We start from the raw sequence: 10838 nt of genomic DNA on the forward strand, positions 1-10838 counted from the left end.
ATTGTGGCTTGAGGGTTTTCTGTGTAAGTCTGAATACAGTAGGAGGGTTCTATATTCATATCTCCCATCGAAGCTAGAGGATGTGGAATGCAATCAGTTCTCAGCATCTAAATGAATCTTAAGGGATGGATTGTAACATATAGCAACCACAGGCCCATACCACGCATGCCCTCTCAAACTCTCCATTTTTAAAACTCCGCCACTACCACCCTAACAAAAAGCTCTCTGGAAAAGGAAGGCTGGAAGAATGTTAACATACTGCCCCAGTCTGCTTAGCAACCTGTGACTTAAATGCCTACATGCCACTGCTGGTCCCTCTGCCTTGCATATATAAAACAACAAACGCATCTTGCTTCTTTCTTGTTCTTATTGCTCTCCTCTTCCTCACTTGTTGTCTCTTTCTGCCTCTCTCTTCCTCCTTGGTGTACTTCCTCCACATATAATAAACTTCTCTATATCATATCTGTTGTGTCATGAATATTTCATATTTTATAATTACAATCGGTGTCCTCTATAGGAAAAGGTTCTTCCAGAATTGCTTAACTCTAGGACGCTATCTATTGAACTCCTGCTCCCCAGAATTTGACTACTGTTCCAAACTTTACTTTCCCATGCATTTTGTCACCCCAAAACTATCACTGTAGCCACCATTGCCACCCTGTAGGAGCTCAGCAGCAGTGATGATTGCCACAGGGGAGCAGAAGACCAGCAGTCAAACCATGATTCTCTGCTGAGACAAATAAATAAATGCTATTCCTCCTGTCACCAGCTGCCCCACATTCAACTTCAGGCTTACTGGCTAATGGGTTTGATAAATTTTAAAAATTGATCTATAATGTTCTGCTGTATTAATATACATTTGTTTATAATGTTAAAACTTGTTTGTTATGCCCTATATTCATTCTTAAAGCCTAAAAATCACTACCTTATGAATATATTTAGTCTCGTTCTTTATTGATCTATAATATAGCTTGAAACATTCATAAGATATTGACATTTTATAAATTAAAACATGTAGTAAACTGTTCTGCTTATTATGGACTGTGCTATTCATAACTTTAAAATTTAACAAAATTTGTCTATGTAAATATTCTTAAGATAGTCTGTGGTCTCACTGCCATCTTAACTAAAACTCTGTGGATGGTCCCTAAACCCCTACACAGAAACTGGTAAAAAAATAAATAGTTAAATCTTTAAAGCCTGAGAGGAGCCTTTCTGACAGGCTAGTTTTCAGCAAAAGCTATGCTCCAGGTCTTAGCCACTTCCCTGAGGCAAGGAAATAGCAGTCTGCGATGCCCCCTGCTGCTGAAATCTGAGTCAGCCCTGCCAGGTACCTCTCTCAGATGCAGCCAGAAAGAGGACACTGGTCCCACAGCTGCTGCAGTCAGAAAGGGACACAATCCCACAGCTTCCTAAAAGCTGTATCCTGTCTGTCATCAGACTGGCCTTTGGAAGTCAAAATGCTCACATGCAGGCTTGTCCTCTGTGCCCAGCCACTGGAGGTTCGACCATCCCAAGAGCTATAGAGACTTCCAGCCTTCAAGACCCTTGACCTGGTGGAGTCCTAGATTCAGTAACCTAACTGAATCCAGAGAAATTCTGCAGGTCTGTATTAACCTCATACTCGGGTGACACAGTCACATTGCCAACTTCTGTCATGGGTGGCTTCAGATACCTTCCCAGTCCTGCTCATATGCAGGAGACCAAAGATTAACTGTTAGGTCTAGGTACAGCATACCTTGTTATCAGACTTAAAAGACAGGACCCAGACACGACCATTTACCCTTCTTTTAGCTAAAGGACAGTGACTGCTCTCAGCGATTTCACCTATGTCTTGAAAATTCCAAGATCCTTGTGAATGTTAGAGGGCCTAGAAAGGAGTTTTAAGGTTCACACATGCAACTTTTGAATGTTACAATGTCTAAGAACGTGTTTTATGAGTGTTTGAAGGTATAAGAAGGTGTTTTAAGGTTCATATTTGCAAATTTTGAATGGTAGAAAGTCTAAGAAAGCATTTCAACTTGTTAAATGCAAGATATGATGGTCAAAATGTCAAAAATGATGTTTTATTTCCTCCTATTGCTATGCTGCATGGAGACTCTTTAGACTGTTGACACTAATAAGTGGAGCACTGATTTAATAAGCTAGCAATGGTAAAAAAAAATACAGTATATGATCTTATAGTTCGATATGCCTACATTCTTCTGAACAGAGGGCCGCCCCTTTTTTATGATGCATACCAGAGCTAAAAATTAAGATCAAGTGAGCTTTTGCCCTTCTGCTCTACATGAAGTTTCTGTTCTCCCCATGTTATCAGATATCAGAAAAGTACCAAAAGGATTCTGCCTTTCCTAAGCTCACCTCAAACAGTATTTATGCTTTTATCCCAAAGTACTTTCCCCAAGCCTATCCTATGCTATGTGTCTACTGCTTTTTTCTACAGTGGGTGTTTCACTGCGGATTGCAAAAAACAATGGTGCTAACATGTCTAAAATTTACCTCTCTTTATGAACATAAAAGTATTTCTGCAAGCTTCAGGAAATCCACCTCTCAGGTCAAATGGAATTCAGATAGGTCTAAGTTGGAATGGAATTGACAGTCTAAGTTTCCTACATTTCAGCTATTTCAGAAGATGAGATTCCTTCCAGATTAGTACTACCAATCAAGCAACAGTTTCCATTTCCTTCCTATAGTCTATTTTGGATGGTGGGAGTCATCCCTATTTCAGTGGTTTTGGGACTCCCTTGCCTAACTACCTGATTGCCACATAGCATCCGACACTGGTTGATTAAATGAATTCCCCATGAATAGTCAGCTTAAACATTTCCTGCATTTGTCCAAGAAACTGTTGATACCTCTCCAATTTACTGGGAGTGGAGGTATCCAATCCCAGTCAATATGACTGTGGTTGGTCCTTCAGCCTAACCTAAAACTTGGACTTTTCCCACTGGCCAAAACCTCCACCAACATAGTCACTTTTTCTGCCATTTCTCAGCCACCCAAAACTCCTAGTGCACTAGGTAGCTGTGTCCCTGGGTCAGCACATCCGATTGAGCTGCTCCCTCTTGGTCACTGACCAGCAGTAATGAGTTGCTGAAACAATTTTTACCTGCCTTTTTTAGTCACAATCCATTTCTGGGGATGCCCTAACAGATTACTGACTTCAACTATCCATACCAAATAGTCCATTTGTGTCTCAGCTGGCTCAGCTGGGATGACTTCTGGAGAATTTCAAATCCCTATGCCCACATTTAGGACTACTAAGCTTAAACATCTCTGCAAGCAAACTTCAACAGATCCAAAATGAGACTTTTAAATTACCACCAGCAATCAGTATCCCGCGAGACTTCCTACATCCAGGACATCTTAAAAACAGCTACCAACATGAGGCCATTGTCAATCCAGTTCCCCCTCTACTTCTTTTTTTTTTTTTTAATTTATTCTTGTTACATCTCAATGGTTATCCCATACCTTGTATCCTCCCATTCTTCACTTCCCCCCATTTTCCCGTTATTCCCCTCCCCTATGACTGTTCCTGAGGGGGATTACCTCCCCCTGTATATGCTCATAGGGTATCAGGTCTCTTCTTGGTAACCTGCTGTCCTTCCTCTGAGTGCCACCAGGTCTCCCCCTCCAGGGGACATGGTCAAATGTGAGGCACCAGGGTACGTAAGAAAGTCATATCCCACTCTCCACTCTACTGTGGAGAATGTTCTGACCATTGGCTAGATCTGGGTAGGGGCTTAAAGTTTACCTCCTGTATTGTCCTTGCCTGGTGCCTTAGTTTGAGCGGGACCCCTGGGCCCAAATCTGCCTATCATAATGTTCTACTTGTAGGTTTCTAGGACCCTCTGGATCCTTTTTTTTTGCTGTTCTCCCATGCGTCTCTCATTTAGAGTCCCAATAGGATGTCCTCCCCTCTGTCCCAGTTTCCTGGTAAGTGAAGGCTTTCGTGGGACATGCCCCTTAGGCTAGAATGCAGATATAAGTGAGTATATACCATTTGATTCTTTCTGCTTCTGGGTTAACTCACTCATTATGATCATTTCTAGCTCAATCCATTTGTCCACAAAATTCGGGAATTCCTTGTTTTTAATAGCTGAGTAGTATTCCATGGTGTATATGTACCACAGTTTCTTCATCCATTCTTCTACTGATGGACACTTAGGCTGTTTCCATGTTCTGGCTATTATGAATAAGGCTGCTATGAACATGGTTGAGCAAATTTTCTTGTTGTGTGCTGGAGCATCTTCTGGGTATATTCCAAGGAGTGGAATAGCTGGGTCTTGAGGAAGCCCTATTCCCATTTTTCTGAGGTAGCACCAGATAGATTTCCAAAGTGGCTGTACTAGTTTGCATTCCCACCAGCAATGAAGGAGTGTTCCTCTCTCCCCACATCCTCGCCAGCATGTGGACACCACATTCTTTGCTTGCTGGTGTGTGTGTGCCACAAACAAAACAAAACAAAAAAGGAAAAGGTTGCACATTGATGAAACCATTAGGGTCTCCTTCTGATATGTGTGACCATGTGTTTGTAGGTGATCCAGGAGAGTGGAGAGCATGAGCTGTTTTCTTTTTCTTTTTTCTTTTTTTTTTCTTTTTCTTTTTTGGTTTTTCTTTATTTCTTTCTTTTTCTTTCTTTCTTTTCCTTTCTTTGTTACCTTCTTCTTCTTCTTCTTCTTCTTCTTCTTTTTTTTTTTTTTTTTTTTTTTTTTTTTGGTATTTTCAAGACAGAGTTACTTTGTGTAGCCCTGGCTGAATAGGACTCACTTTTTAGACCAGGCTGGCCTTGAACTCACAGAGATCTGCCTGTCTCTGCCTGTCAAATGCTGGATCAAATGCATATGCCACCACCATCCTGCATAGAGCTTTTACATTACTCATATATGCTTTTTTTCCTTTGGAAGGATGGAAGAAGAGTAGTAGTGAAACATCATCTCAGAAGAAAATAAAGTTAGTTAAATTCAAGAGAAAGAAATGTGCCAGGTTTCTGCTACTTTATCAATCTGACAGGAAAAGAAACTCTGTCCCCCACAAGGTACAGATGAGGAGATGTTCAAATGTGAATACAGCTACTGCCAGAGGTGTGTGGTGAACACTTCAAGGCTCTTGCGAGGTCCAGTGAGACAGAAGCAACCTCTCATTTGTCCCCTGTGAAAAGCTAACACTACCCCTGAGTCACTTGACCCTCAACCTTCATACCACCCAACCCTGTCTTGTGCCACAAAGGGTACATAAAATAGAGAACAGAACACAGTGGTACCAGAAAAACAAAAGACTGTTTCAAAGGCTTCTCTGTGAAAGGACAGAATGACTCTGGGGTTGTCATCCTCATGTGGAGAAAGATCAGAACCTATCGGATCATGAGCAGCAACACCACCAAATCCTTGGGTGCAATCTTTTGGTGGTGCATAATCATGAAAAGTAACGGTGTCCAGCCTGGTGACAATAATAAAATCAGAAGGTGATTCAAATCTATGCCACAAATATAACAGACTTTTTTTTAGTAGCTTTGGCATCCTCTCTGAGGCATTCTGGAAAGACATGCTCCTTGGCAATGGCAAACAGATAGCATATGCTTCTATACTCCCCATGCAGCTGCTCCCATGGGGCTAGCTACCATTTTCCCCTCCTCAGATTTCATATTTCCCTCCCGTATCTTGTTGTCAATAACGTTAGAACATCTTTGTAGCGTTTCTGTCTTGCTGATTTCAAAACCACTTCCATGTGTTTTATTGACTGGCCCTCAGGTGTACTAGGTCTGAGGGACATGTGTGTGTGTGTGTGTGTGTGTGTGTGTGTGTGTGTGTGTGTGTGTGTATGAGCGCTTGCGTGTGTGCATGTGTGTGTGTGCCCTATATTCTGAAATACCCAGTAAGCTTTAAGAATAGTGGTTATGCTGGCGATATATCTGCTGCAGATGGGCATCCCACAGTCAGTTATTCTCAGCAATTTGACCAAATGTGAACTTCTGTAATAGTCTCCTTCTACAAAAAGAAGCTCCTTTGAATACATGTCAGACCTACTACATTCATCTGTTTGTATATGGGTAAGTATTTATAATGCATTTGAAAGTATCCTGGTCTAGGAAAGTAGCAATAGTTGGCTTTCCTCTTGTGTCCATAACCTCCCTATATCCTAACCTTTGTTTGTTTGTTATTTTGTTTGTCCCTTTTTTGTCATTTTTACTGCTGCATTATGTATTAGGATTCTTTGGCTTGTTCTAACTTTTAGAACTCATTTAATTTTTTCATATGATATATTTGATTATGATCTTACCATCCACCAACTCCTCCCAGTCTCATTTGTCTTGGCTATCTACTCCTCAGCACGAAGCCTGTCCTGGAGTGTTATTGCTATATCTAGTTGCATTACACTGTATAGAACTGGTTTTCCTGTTTCCAGCAGGTTGCAAATAGATAACCTGGCTAATGGTGGAACCCTGTGTCCACTTCCCTTTTTCAGTGTTGAGACTCCATCTGGCTTGACACTGTACAGGTCTTTTGCATGCTGCCATGGTCTCTATAAACTCACATGTATATTGGTTCTGCTTTGTCTAAAGGACACTTTTTCCTTGGAGTGACCATCACCTCTGACCCTTACAGTCTTCTCTCTCCTCTTCTACGTACATCCCTGAGCCTTGAGAAGAGGATTTTGATAAAATTTTAGGCTTAGTATTCGAAAGTCTCTCATCTGTGTCCTCTGTCCGTTCATGGTTTTCTGTATTAATTCACATGTACTGCAAGAAAAAATCTTCCCCAATGTGTGCTGAACAAGAGATGTAAGGGTAAAGCAGTCTGTTATTAGGAATTAGTTTCGACCTACAGCTATGTTCCTTAAGATTAACACTGTTATTTGTTCCTCCTGTAGATACGTGATCTATATAGTCTCAGATTCTGGGGCTCTTTAACTGTGTTATGGTTGAGCTCCACCTCAGGTAGTAGTAGGTCTTAACCCCAATAAAAATTAGTCCATTATTCCAATAATATTTATGCCACTAGCAGACCAGTATATCTTACAGACTGGTTGCTGTTGTAAGTCACAGGTTTAGTAGTTGGGTGATGTTTATGATTACCTTTCTCCTTTGGTAGCCTGAAGAGTATGTTTGAGCACCATGAAGTCTAGTCAGTAGCGGTGAATATTTTAGTTGGGCACCAATTTGATATTCATTTTGAAATTCATACCTGTTAAGCAAAGGGCCCTTATTTCAATCTCCAGCAAGAACAAACAAATAAAACAAACACAACTCACGTCCTCTCTAGTACTCTCATGCAAGCTCTTTTGGCATTATCTTCTAGCTCAACTCCATTCTTTTGTGACATATGCCAATGCAGAGATCATTTTTCTACAAGGCACACTCCACAGCCACCACATGTGTATATATTCCAGAATGAGTAAATGGAACCAAAGAATGATACACCTGCACAATACAGAACCAGAAAACTGTGCCAAGAAACATTTCAAACTTAATGTCTCTAGGTGCCTGGATCCCAATGCTAAAAAAAAATAAACATCAAGATAATATGCCTCTTGAAGAAACAATAGGCCATGAGAAAGGCAGTTTAGCTGAAACAGAGACAAGGACTTGAAACTATGAATATGTTCAAAAACCTTAAAGAGGATGTAAATAAATACCATAATCAAGACCATGGACATACAACCAAATAGTTGAATAAGATACTGAAAACATTTCATGTCATAAAAGTAGAATTTAACAAAGAAATATATTCACTACAGAAAACCTAAGCTGAAATAAAACTTAAAAATGAAAATATCAGGAAACAAAGCAAAATCTTCAGAGATAAGAAAACTGATTAAAAGCCAAAGAGGTGGGGCTGGAGGATGGCCTTTTGGTTAAAAGCACTGGCTGCTCTTTGAGAGGCCCTGGGTTGAATTCTCAACACCCATATGGTGACTCACGCCTGTCTGCAACAGCTGTTCCAGGATATCTGATACCCTCACACAAATATATAGACTGACAAGACACAGAAGCACACAAAATAAAAAATAAAGAATTATTAACAAAAAAAATAAAGGAGAGAGAATGTAAAGCTTGAAGATAAGGCAGAAAGTCCAGGAACAAAAACACTTATGAAATCTGAGAATCTAAGTGAAGACTAAACATACATGCTGATCCAGCCTTGAGTTCTTCTCTACTTGCTGTCATGAGAAGACCAGCAGGATCTCCCTGGATCACAAAGGTCTAAAACAAAACAGTTTCTGGGAACCAATAGCCAATGCCATGGACAACCAGATGTCTTAAACCAGTGCAAAACACAACCAACGAAAAGCAGGACAGTATGGATTCACTAGCACTGCAAAAAATATTGGATATTCTAGTTCATCAGAAACACAAGAAATTGACCTTAAATTTATGTTTATAAAATTCTTAGAGAAATTTAACAAAGAAACTAAGTACCTCAAAAAAATAAAGGAAAATACAATCAAAGAAAGGCCATGAAAGACATACAGGAAAATACAATCAAACGGGTGAAGGAAATGAATAAAATGGTTCAAGACCTAGAAATATAAATAGAATCAATAAAGAAAACACAAATAACCCATGGAGATGGAAAACTTAGAGAACAGGAACCACAGAGGTAAGCATCATTAACAGACTACAAGTGATGGAGGAATCTCATGCATAGAAGTTATAATTGAAGAAGTTGATACATCCATCAAAGAAAATATCTAGTAGGAGAAGTTTCTGACACAAAACATCCAAGATATCAAGGACACCATGAAGATACAAAACCTACGAACAATAGGAATAGAAGAAAAAGAAGACTGCAGGCTCCAAGACCCAAAAAAAAAAAAATTAAAAATAATCAGGAAAGAAAATTTGTCCAACCTAAAGAGATGCTTTTAAACATATACAAGACCTATATATTATAACAAGGAGACTAAGCTAGAAAATAAATTCCTCCCATGACATAATAACCAAAACAATAAATCTACATAATAAAGAAAGAACATTTAAAAGTGGCAAGGGAAAAAATACAAGAAATGTATAAAGGCAGATCTATCAGAATCTCACTTGATTTTTTAACTGAGACTAAGAAAGCCAGATGACCCTAAGCAGATGTCATTCAGACATGAAAAGACCACAGATGCCAACCCAGATTACTATATACAGAAGTCTTTCAATGACCATAGAGGGATAAGAACAAGCTATTCCATGACAAAATCAAATTTAAAAAATATCTATTCTCCCACCCAGCCCTACAGACGATATTAGAATGACAACTCCAATCCAATGAGGTCAACTGCACCCAAGACCACACAGGATGTATGTAAATTCATAACAGCAAAGCTGAAAGAAGAGAGGCACACAGCACACTATAACTACCAATGTCACAATAAAAGGAAAAGACAATCTTTGGTCAGTGATACCTATCAATATCAATGGACACAACTCTCAAATAAAAACATACAGGCTAAAAAAATAGGTGTGTAAACAGTATCCAACATTCTACTGCTTACAAGAAACATGCCTCAGCAACAAAGACAGATATTACCTCAGAGTAAAGGGGTAGAAAAGGGCTTCCAAGCAAATGGACCCAAGAAGCAAGCTGGAGTAGCCATCTTGATGTCTAATGAAATAGACTTTCAACCAAAATTAATCAAAAGAGATGGTGAAGGACACTTCATTCTCATCAAAGGAAAAGTACACCAAGACAATGTCTCTATCATGAACATATGTATCCCAAATAAAAGGGCACCTACATTTGTAAAATAAACTTTATTAAAGCTTAAGTCATACATCAATTCTCACTCATCAACATTGGGAGACTTCAACACCCTACTCTCACCAATGGACAGATCATTACTACAGAAGCTAAATAGAGAAATAAAAACTAACAGAGGTTATGAATCAAATGTATGTTATAGATATTTACAGTCAATCACGAAAACACAAAAGAATATACTTTCTGCTCAGCACTGCATGAAATCTTCCTTAAAATTGACAAAATAGTCAGTCACCAAGAAAACGTCAAGTGATAGAAAAAAATGTAATTAACCCATTGTTCTTTATCAAATCACCCTGAATTAAAGTTAGACCACGGAGGATCTAAGATGGCGGCGAGCTGTGTGGACCGTGTTTGGAGGCTCCAGTGAACAATTCAGGGAATTGCACAGATTTCTGAGCCAGGAACACCAAGGTCCCCACACCACGGCAGCGGAACTGCTCCACGGTTCAGAGGGACCAGGGTGCGGAGGACCTGCGTACCCAGCACATGGGAGGAGCGCGGATTTTCTCGGATTGGAGCAGCAGCGGCAGAGGCAGCAGCACCAGCAGCGGCACCAGCGGCACCAGCATCAGCAGTGGCAGTGGCTAAGGTTTGCAGCTCTGAGCCTTCCAGTGGAGGAGATTAGTGTGGTGGCCGGTGGGAGTTGCTGCGGGAGAGGGGACTCTAGACAGCATTTGGGACATGTGGTGCCTTGTGATCCAAACTGGACTCGGCGGACAGTTCAGCCCCAGAGTCCCGGGTTCAGCTCAGTGCATAGTGCCATGGAGACGCTGTCTCAGCGCAGCAAGCAATTCTGCACTAGGCACTAGCTAAACTCAGACACAGCTCCCCTGCTGTGAGGCAGACTGGGCAGAACACTCAATTCCACCCTAGGCACCAGCTCAGCGCAGCCTCAGTTCTCCTGCTGTGACCCAGGCTGGGCGAAGCACTCAGCTCCATCAAAGGCACTAGCTCATATCAACAAGCAGTTCTGCCCAAGACACTAGCACAGCTCAGTGGGCAGTTCCGGGGCGCTAACACAGGCTGAGGTCAGCATGCAGATTCAGCCCAGAGGCCCTAGCTGGACTTGCCAGGCAGATTGGGCCC

The sequence above is a fragment of the Acomys russatus genome, chromosome X (genome assembly GCF_903995435.1).
Source record: "Acomys russatus chromosome X, mAcoRus1.1, whole genome shotgun sequence".
Classification (NCBI taxonomy): Eukaryota; Metazoa; Chordata; class Mammalia; order Rodentia; family Muridae; genus Acomys; species Acomys russatus.